Source organism: Balaenoptera physalus (genome assembly GCF_965194825.1).
Source record: "Balaenoptera physalus genome assembly, chromosome: X".
NCBI classification, from domain to species: Eukaryota; Metazoa; Chordata; class Mammalia; order Artiodactyla; family Balaenopteridae; genus Balaenoptera; species Balaenoptera physalus.
In genome coordinates, this window is record NC_138903.1 from 36,658,426 (window position 1) to 36,669,632 (window position 11,207).

An 11,207-nucleotide genomic window follows, 5' to 3' on the forward strand; every position below is an offset into this window, starting at 1 on the left:
AACATTGGATTGAATGTATCTTTTCGAATTAGAGTTTTCATCTTTTCTGGATATATACCCAAGAATGGGATTGCTGATCACATGGTAGCTTTATTTTTAGTTTTTCAAGGAACCTCCATACTGTTCTCCACAGTGACTGTGCCAATTTACATTCCCATCAACAGTGTAGGAGGGTTCCCTTTTCTCCACACCCTCTCCAGCATTTATCAATATTATTTGTAGAGTTTTTGATGATGGCCATCCTGACAGGTGTGAGGTGATACCTCATTGTGGTTTTGATTTGCATTTCTCTAATAATTAGTGATGTTGAGCATCTTTTCATGTGCTTGTTGGCCATCTGTATGTCATCTTTGGAGAAACGTGTATTTAGGTTTTCTGCCCATTTATTAATTGGGTTGTTTGTTTTTTTGGTATTGAGTTATATGAGCTGTTTGTATATATTTGTCAGTTGCATCGTTTGCAAATAGTTTCTCCCATTCCATAGATTGTCTTTTCATTTTGTTGATGGTTTCCTTTGCTGTGCAAAAGCTTTTAAATTTAATTAGGTCCCATTTGTTTATTTTTGCTTTTATTTCTTTTGCCATGGGAGACTGATCTAAGAAAATATTGCTATGATTTATGCCAGAGAATGTTTTGCCTATGTTCTAGTATAGGAGTTTTATGGGGTCATGTCTTATATTTAGGTCTTTAAACCATTTCGAGTTTATTTTTGTATATGGTTTGAGGGAGTGTTCTCATTTCATTGATTTACATGTAGCTGTCCAGCTTTCCCAACACCACTTGCTGAAGAGACTGTCTTTTCTCCATTGTATATTCTTGCCTCCTTTGTCATAGTTTAAGTGACTGTAGGTGTGTGGATTTATTTCTGGGCTCTCTATTCTGTACCATTGATCTATATGTCTGTTTTTGTGCCAACACCATACTGTTTTGATTACTGTAGCTTTGTGTAGTGTTGTATGAAGTCTGGAAGGGTTATGCCTCCAGCTTTGTTCTTTTTTCTCAGGATTGTTTCAGCAATTCTGGGTCTTTTGTAATTCCATATAAATTTTAGAATTGTTTGTTCTAGTTCTGTGAAAAATGTCCTGGGTATTTTGATAGGGATTGCATTAAATCTGTAGATTGCTTTGGGTAGTATGGCCATTTTGACAATATTAATTCTTCCACTCTAAGAGCACAGGTTCTCTTTCCATTTCTTTGAATCATCTTCAGTTTCCTTTATCAATGTTTTATAGTTTTCAGCATATAGGTCTTTCACCTCCTTGGTTAAGTTTATTCCTAGGTACTTTATTTATGTGATTTTCAACAGGATTTTTTTTTTTTTTACTTTCTGATATTCATTATTAGTGTAAAGAAATGCAACAGATTTGTGTATATTGATCTTGTATCCTGCTACCTTGCTGAATTAACTTATTTTAATAGTTTTTGTGTGGAGACTTTAGGGTTCTCTATATAGAGTATCATGTCATTTGCAAATAATGACGGTTTTACCTATTCCCTTCCAATTTGGATACCTTTTATTTCTTTTTCTTGTCTGATTGCTGTGGCTAAGGCTTCCAATACTGTGTTGAATAGGAGTGATGAGAGTGGGCATCCTTGTCTTGTTCCAGAATTTAGCAGGAAAGCTTTCAGCTTTTCATCATTGAGTATTATGTTGGCTGTGGGTTTGTCATAAATGGCCTTTATTATTTTGAGATATGTTCCCTCTGTACCCACTTTGGTGAGAGTTTTTATCATGAATGGATGTTGAATTTTGTCAAATGCTTTTTCTGCGTCTGTTGAGATGATCATGTGGTTTTTGTCTTTCCTTTTGCTAATGTGGCATATCACAGTGATTGATTTGCATATGTTGAACCATTCTTGTGACCCTGGAATGAATCCAACTTGATCATAGTGTATGTTCTTTTTATGTATTGTTGGGTTCAATTTTCTAATATTTTTTTGAGGATTTTTGCATCTATATTCATCAAAGATATTGGCCTGTAATTTTCTCTTTTTTTGTAGTGTCTTTGTCTGGTTTTGGTTTCAGGGTGATTGTGGCCTCATAGAATGAATTTAGGAGTCTTCCTTCCCTTCAGTTTTTGGAATAGTTTGAGAAGGATAGGTATAAATTATTCTTTGTATGTTTGGTAGAATTCCCCAGTGAAGCCATCTGGTCCTAGACTTTCGTTTACAGGGAGTTTTTGTTGTTGTTTGTTTGTTTGTTTGTTTTTACAGATTCTATTTCACTTCTATTGATCAGTCTGTTCAAATTATCTATTTCTTCTTGAGTCAATTTTGGCAAGCTGTATGTTTCTATAAACTTGTGCATTTCTTCTAGGTTGTCCAATTTGTTGGCATATACCTAACTGTTCATAGTATTCCCTTATAATTTTTAAAATTTCTGTGGTATCAGTTGTTATTTCTCCTCTTTCATTTCTTATTTTGTTTATTTGGATCCTTTCTCTTTTCTTCTTGGTGAGCCTGGCTAGAGGTTTGTCAATTTTGCTTATCTTTTCAAAAAAACAGCTCTTGGTTTTATTGATTTTTTTAATCTCTACTTTATTTATTTCCTCTCTGATCTTTATTATTTCCTTCCTTCTGCTGACTTTGGGTTTTGTTTGTTTTTCTTTTTCTAATTCTTTTAGGTGCTAGGTTAGGTTGTTTATTTGAGATTTTTCTTGTTTCTTAAAAAAGGTCTGTGGCACTATGAACTTCCCACATAGAAATGCTTTTGCTACAGCCCATAGCTTTTGTAAAGTTACGTTTTCATTTTTGTTTGTCTTGAAGTATTTTCTGATTTCTTCTTTGATTTCATCATTGTCCCGTTAGTTTTTTAGTAGCATGTTGTTTAGTCTCCATGTGTTTGTTCTTTTCCCGTTTTTCTTCCTGTGTTTGATTTCTAGTTTCATACCGTTGTGGTCAGAAAAGATGCTTGAAATTTTCTATTTCTTAAATTTGTTGAGATTTGTTTTGTGACCTAGCACGTGATCTATCCTAGAGAATGTTCCATGCATGCTTGAAAAGAATGTGTATTTTGGGGGTTGTTTTTTGGTTGTAGTGTCCTGTAGATATCAATTAAGTCCAGCCAGTCATTTAGGACCTCAGTTGCCTTATTGATTTTCTGTCTGGATGATCTGTCCATTGATGTCAGTGCAGTGTTAAAATCTCCTACGATTATTTGTGTTATTGTCAGTTTCTCCCTTTATGTCTCTTAGTGTTTGCTGTGTATATTTAGGTGCTCCTATATGGGGTACATATATGTTGACATGTGTAATATCATCTTCTTGTATTGATTCCTTTATCATTACATAATGCCCTTCTTTGTCTTTCTTTATGGCCTTTGTTTTAAGTCTACTTTGTCTGATATGAGTATTGTTACCCTCGCTTTTTTGTCATTTCTATTTCCATGAAATGTGTTTTTCCATCCCCTCACTTTCAGTCTGTGTGTGTCTTTCACCCTGAATTGAGTCTCTTGTAGGCAGCATATTGCAGATTCTTGTTTTTTCATCCAGTCTGCCACTCTGTGTCTTTTGATCTGAGCATTTAGTCCATTGACATTTAAAATACTTATTGATAGGTATGTACTTATTGCCATTTTAATCTTTGTTTTCCAGTTGTTTTTGTAATTCTTCTTTGTTCATTTCTTCTTCTTCTTTTTGTTTTTCCTTTTGTGGTTTGATGATATTCTTTTGCAGTATGCTTGAGTTCCTTTCTTTTTGGTTTTTGTGAATCTCTTGTATGTTTCTGATCTGTGGTTACCATGGAGTTCAAGTATATTGACCCATAACTGTATCTACTTGCTTTAAACTGATAGTCATTCAAATTCAAACACATTCTAAAAGATCTACATTTTTTATACTCTTCTCCCCCACATTTTGTGATTTTGACGTCCTATTTTACAACTTCATGCTTATCCTTTTACTGTTTATTGTAGTTATAAACACTTTTACAAATTTTTAATTGTTTTTAAATCTATGTACTGTCTTATTTAAGTGATCTTCAATTCTTACTATATATTTGCCTTTCTTATTGTGATTTTCCCTTTCCTATAGATTCTTGCTTCTTTTCTATTTAGAGAAGACCCTTCAATGTTTCTTTTAGGGTAGCTTTAGTATTGTTGAGTTCTTTTAGTTTTTGCTTGTCTGAGAAATTCATTTTCTCTCCTATTGTAAATGATAATCTTGCTGGGTAGAGTATCCTAAGTTGCAGGTTTTTCCCTTTCAGGACTTTGAATATATCATGTCACTCCCTTCTGGCCTACAAAGTTTCTGCAGAGAAATCAACTGATAGCCTTATAGGGGTTCCCTTGTAACTGTCTCTTTGTTTTCCTCTTGCTGCTTTTATTTATTTATTTATTTATTTGCCATGCTGCACGGCTTGTGGGATCTTAGTTCCCAGACCAGGGATTGAACCCAGGCCACAGCAGTGAAGGTGCCAAGTCCTAACCACTGGACCACCAAAGAATTCCCTCTCTTGCTGCTTTTAGAATTCTCTCTTTAACTTTTGCCATTTTAATTATGCTATGTTTTAGTGTGGGTCTATTTGGGTTCATTTTGTTTGGGATCCTCTGTGCTTCCTGTTCCTGGATATCTGTTTCCTTCTTTAGGTTTGGGAAGTTTTCAGCCATAATTTCTTCAAATACATTTTCAATCCCCTTTTCTCGCTCTTCTCATTCTGGAACACTTATTATGTGTATGTTGGCACGTTTTATATTATCCCATAGATCTTGTATGTTGCTTTCATTGTTTTTTCATTTGTCTTTCTGTCTGCTGTTCTGATTGGGTGATTTCCATTTTTCTATCTTCCAGATCACTTATTTGTTGTTCTATGTCATTTAGTCTGCTATTCATTGCTTCTAGATTGCTTTTTATCTCGGCAATTGAATTACCTATTTTTTATTGGTTCATCTTTGTAGTTTCTAGTTCCTTGTTACAGTGATCTGTGTTTCTATCCATAGTCTTTTAGAATTCTTTTAGCATTTTTATTGCCACCTTTTTTAACTTGGGTCTGATAGACTGGTGAGCTCTGTTTCATTATTCGTTCTTTCAGGGGAATTCTCTTGCTCTTTTAATTGGCAGTAGTTCCTTTGCCTTTTCATTTTACTTAGTGTTCTCTGTCTCTAAGAATTTAGGAGGAACAGTTACCTACTGTGGTCTTGAATGGGTGTTTTTATGTGGGAGCATTCCTGCATAGACTGTGTGTGTCTAATGTCTTTGGTGGGAGGGCTGGTTTTGATATGGACGCCAACCACGTCTTTCTTCAGGGTGTGCCGGCTGTTATCCCCTTGATAGGGGGTGTGGTTGGTGTGGGGAAAATTAAAGCCTGGGCAGGGTTTGCAGCAGGACTTCTCTGCTCTGTAGCTGTTGCTGCCCTGTCAGGGGCAGGGTCTACTCCCCAGTTGTTGGAGTAGAAAACCTGAGGGTCAGATTCAATCAGGCTCTGTTGTCCCTGAGTGCATGCCCTGGCCCAAACAAGGTAATTGCTGAAGCAAGTGAGGCCCATGTGCTCACAGTAGACCTGTGCACTGCCTGTGTAGGCATCTGCAGCTCTGCTCAGAAGCAGCCCAAGGTCACATCCCGTCCCCTGTTTTGTTCATCCCAGATCTAGTGCAAGGCTGTGGTGTTGAGTAGGCTGGGGCTGCAGGGTCGGGGCGTTGTGGCTGCAGGAACTGAGGTGGCTCTGCTTCCGCCTGAGATCTGGGCTGCCTCTGTGGCAGTCTTCTCCCAGGACCTGTCTGTTCCAGATCCAGTGCTAAACTACAGTGTGGAGTGGGTGGAGCCAGGGGGCTCTGGCTGGGACACTAACTCTGCTTGCTCCTGAGCTTGCTGACAATAGCTGTCGCCTCGCCACCCGCACCCTAGGCCCCCCAGGCTGTCTATGCGTAGCTAGATCCAGTCATTTCCCAGGGCCTGGTTGGCCCAGATCATCAAGCTGTGGTGTAGAGTGAGCAGGCCTGGGGTGTTCGCCCCATCAGATCGGGGAGTGTGGCCAGGCGGCAGCCACCAACACAAGGCTCTTTCTGCCCTGATTGTTGGAAAGCCAGCATGTGCACACTCCCCTCAAGTAGAGTCTAGGCTTCTCCAGCCCTTCTGTCTGTCCCAGTGGTCCTCTCAGCAGCCAAGGGGGTGTGTCTCCTCCATGCAGGACCCCAGGCGTGGGATGCCCAGATTGTGGCTCGACCTGCTTGCTCTCCAGGGTGAGGGTCCACCCATGTAGACCTTCTCTTCCTTTCTGATCCCTCCCAGGAGTGCAGGTCCCAAACCAGTACCTTTTTTCCATCCTAGCCAGTTACGTGGAGATTTTTCTTACAGCTTTGGTTGTATAGGAGTTCTTCTGCCAGTTTCCAGTTAGTTTTCTGTGAGTGCTATTCCACATGTAGATGTATTTTTGATGTTTTTGTGGGGGGAGGTGAGCTCCATGTCCTCCTACTCCATCTTGAGCCCCCTCCTAATCTCCCTTTCTTAAAGTCAACCATGCAGTGTGGTACAACCTAATCATTACAGTGATATGTCACCATAGTCATAAGTCCCTCTCACACTCAAGGAGAGGGGATTCTACAGACTGAGGAACCCTGCGGGCCATCCCAGAATTCTGCCTATTGCAGAAAATATACTGGAAATAGCATTCTCCCCACTGTAGTGAGGTTTTTCTTGACCACTCATTTTGAGAGTTCTATGCCTATCCAGGGTTTTGGAAAAAAAGACATATATCACTATAAAATCTGCCTAAATGGATGCCTTTGGGCCGAGGCATTATAGCTCTCCTATTGAGATTGTAGAATGTGTTTGCTCATTGTAGCAAAGATTTGTAATATAATTGGGGGTCCTATTTGTTCATTGCAGATTTTGATAGCCTGAGTTCCTTAAAAGAATCATTCACCAGAAATAAACCAGTCACAAAATGACAAATACTGTATGATTTTGCTTTTTTGAGGTATCTAGAGTAGTCAAATTCATAGAAGCAGAAAGTAGAATGGTGGTTGCCAGGGGCTGGGGGGAGGGGCAATGAGGAGTTATTGTTTGGTGAGTATGGAGTTTCAGTTTTACAAGATGAAAACATTCTGGAGCTCTGTTACATAGCAACGTGAATATACTTGACACTACTGAACTGTACACTTATAAATGGTTATGATAGTAAACTTTACGTTATGTGGAGGGGTTTTTTAAACCATGGTTACAAATAAAAATAAATTTTAAAAAATCATTCACCAAAGCTTTTTGTGATCTGAAGTATGAAAGAGCTCTTAAAAGCAGCGTTGGGATCAGGAAAAGTTACTAGAATGTCATAGTGGATATGGAGGATTTGTGTTCTCGACATCCATCCTACCCTCCTTTTCTGTGCCTTCCTGTACTGCAGGGTGTGAAAAGCTAGTGTTCCGAGCGTGAATTGGATTCTACCAGTTTGATGCTCTTGTGGATTACTTGGAGGGTGGGAGTGAGGCTGAGGCCACGTTCCATTGACAAGCATGGTCGTAGGGCAAGTAAGTTCCTGCAGTAGTTTTCCAGTGCCCAACACTAGCCCCATGAGTGTCAGTTGGCAGTTGTGGCAACAGCATACAAGTCTTCCTGACCCCTGGATCACAGCTAAAGCATCACGCTCTTGAAACCCTATACAGCCTTCAACCTTTCTGGCTGAGGTCAAGGTAGAGTAGCTCCCCTGGCAGGCCAGTAGTTCTGTGGTATCATCCTGAGAGTCAGTCCTGGAGGGCCAGCCCAAAGCCTGGTCCTCCCATTCTTTTTTTTTTTTGCTGGGCCAGGTCTTAGTTGCGGCACGTGGGATCTTCGTTGTGGCATGTGGGATCTTTAGTTGCGGCACGCGGGCTCTTAGTTGCAGCATGCGGGATCTAGTTCCCTGACCAGGGATCGAACCCGGGCCGCCTGCATTGGGAGTGCAGAGTCTTAACCACTGGACCACCAGGGAAGTCCCGATCCTCCCATTCTTACAACAATTTTGCAAATACCCAATACCCTGAATTAAATCCCTTTCTGCTTAAAATGGCTGGAGTGATTTCTTTTCCTGCAACTCAACCGTAAGTGTTCGTGATACGTGATGATCAGGCCAGTGGATGTTTTGGAATTTGATCATGCCATCATGTGAAGTTTTGGTGGCACCTGATGGAGGCCTTCTATGTAAATGGGACTTTGGCGGTTATTCCCATCTGCCCCACTTTCACCCTTCTCCCTTACGCTGGGCCTCAAACCCAGCTGGACCTCTGCTGCTGCTGGGCAATGCTTTATTTCTGTCCTTTCCCTTTTGTAGCTACTGGAAAACTTTTTTCCTCTTCTTCATCCACCTACTTGATTGTAGCAGACTCTAAGGCTCTCCACCCAAGGCATTTCCCCCACCTGTTCCCTGCTAACAGAATCCAGTTTTCTTTGGGCATTAGGCAAAGATCTCTTAATTTTAGGTAATATGTTTCATGATGGGTTTGTGACACAGTCTTGGCTAATAAGGGGAAGTCTCCTGGGAAGCTTCTGAAGAGAATGTTTCTTCCTGACAAGAGGCGAGAGTGAAGGAGTTTTCTCATTGCCTGACTGTCTGTGACTTCCTCTCCTAAAATAAACACTTGATGCCTGGAGCTATGGCAGCCATCTTGACACTACAAGGTAGCAAGCATGGGGAGAAAAAGTCAATAACTAAGGATGGCAGGGCAGAGTGGCTGATAGAACCGGTGCCTCCATACAATCAGTGAACCATGGACAAACCTTGAAACTGCCTACCTCCAGACTTCTTGCTTGCTAAGCAGTAAAGGCCTTTGGGATATAAGCCACTATTAGTTGGATTTGGGGGTGCTTGAAGCCAAAAGCCTTCCTAACTGATACTTCCAGCCCATTCCTGATAACTCTCAACAGATGCCCTTGCCTTTGAGTTTATAGAGAAAATGAAGTCCACTTCCGGCCCACTACCCCCCTGACATACAAGATTTCTTCCTCTGCTCTTGTCTCATAGCCAAGGGCCTGTTATCTGATCTGAGGCTAATCTCTCCCTTGTGTTCCGGGCACCAGCTCCTCTGCAGGGACCTGGGCAGTCATCTTTCTCTCCTGCATCTTCCATCTCCTGCTCTCCCGTAGCCCCTTTCCAACTGTGGTCTTGAGTAAGCACCCAAGGCTGTGTGTACTGGACCGGGTGGACATGTCTCATCCTAATCACCAGGTAACTGCTTCTCAAGGGCCCCTTCCTGGTCCCCTGGGTGAGGCCCCGGAGGTGAAAGAAGCAAGGGGCTAAGGGCTTGGAACTGTTCTCTGACCCCAGAGTGAGTGGCTGCCCAGGTCTGGGGATGGACTGTGGGGTACTCAGGCCAATGCCTGCTTTCCACTGCAAGGCTTTTTTTTCCTTCTGCCTTTTCTCCTTATGTTTATTGAGAGCATATTTTCTTTATCTTTAAGGCTTTTACAGCTTTGTATCTCTGCCTCGTTTTAGTATATTCTGTTGTTATGATTTATGCTGCTTTTACTGGCTCTTTACCCTCAGCACATAAACATGTTTAAGTTTTCCACAGCTTAAAAAAATAAAATAAAAAACCCTTCCTTGACCCTGCATTCTCATCGAGTTTCAGCATCCTCTCTCTCTCTCCCCCCCCCGCCCCCTTCTCTTCGTCGTGAGCTCTTTGGGAATCCTCTGCACGCACGGTGTTTCTTCACATCCCACTCAATCCTTAACTCTCATCTCCAAGACAGGAAACTCAGCCCAGCCTTGCTTAGCACAATGGGGGTTTTATTGGCAGGATGCTAGGAATCTCGCATGACTGTGGGAAGAAAAGAAGGAAAGGGATGCAGCTGGGCCACCAGATCCCCTGGGACTTTTTTCTTGTGGCCCTTACACTCTCTCTACTCCCAGCTTCTTTTGGAATGATGTCATTCTTTCCTCCACGTTATGCCCAACTGCTCCAGACCCTTCTACCCCCACGGCTCCCTTTAACTCCAGTTTGAAAATCTCAGGGAAGGATTCTGATTGGTCCAGCCTGAGTCAGGTATCTTCCCATGGATCAATCAGCCATGGCGCCAGGAGGCAAAGTCCCATAACTGAGACAAAACCTCAGAGGAGGGGGATTGTGAGCCAGCTTCTCAGCTGGCTTCTCCCTTACCAGCAGCACTTGCTTTAAACTCCTCTCATGCACCTCTTGGTGCCCCACCCACGTGGTACAGGCCTTACCTCTTCATCCCACTGTTGACGCCTGCCTGAAGCCATGAGCTCTGCTCTGCCCGTATATGAAACATGTCAGCAATGCTGAGAGATTATGGCACCTCTGGCTGGCTCAACCATGACCCTCGGGTGTAGAACCAGCCCAGCTTCCTCGAGAGGGCAAATGTGGGGGCCATAGAGATGTGCCCCCAGGTCCCCTTCAGGGAGGGACTTGTTGCCCCATTGTCAGCAGAAAACCACCTCGCCCCAAAGGCACTTCCTGGGGTAGCCAGCATCCAATGATTGGTTATTTCATCCACCGTGGGACAACTCTGACAGGCTCTACATGCTTCAGCGTCTCCCATAGGGTCTGTCCAGGTTTGCCAGGCCAGCTTTGCAGTTCAAGCCCTCCCCTGTCCCAGTCCCACTTTCTCCCCCTCCTTTCACTGATGGCAGTCCTAGTAACTATCTCACATGCCAAACTCCATTTCGGTTTCTGCCTCCAGAGAACCTAACCTGTGATAGATACCCCTGAGCTATGTGTCTCACACCATCTCCCAGGGGTCCCTGTGGGATTGAGCACCAGTTGCCCACAGTGGGAACCAGCTTGGTGATGCTCCCTTTATTGGCCACCTTCCCTTTCCCATCCCACTTCCCCACTGCCCATAGTCTCTAAATCTCCTAAAATCTACTTCCTCTCAAGTCCTTGTCTCAGGGACAACCCACACTCAGACACCAGGATTATTGTGAATTTTTTGCTAAATACAAGAATCCCAGCCTTTATCTGCAACATGTATCACTGTGACCATGAGCTCTTCTTGAAGTGCTTTCCTCCCTCAGCTTGCTGGGTTTCTTGCCCCCTTGCTGCCCACTGCTTTGCCCACCCTTCTTCCTCTGGCCACCCCAGGATTACAGCTTGGCTTCCTCCTAACACCCAACACATCCCAAGGGAATTCAGACAATCCCCTGAAGTCGACCATCACTACACAGGGATGACCCACCCTGTCTGTCTCCTGCCCAGATCTCTCTCTTGAGCTCTGGACTCAGATATCCAACTGCCTCCAGGCCATCTCTACGTGGCTGTCCCACAAGTGCTTCACATCAAT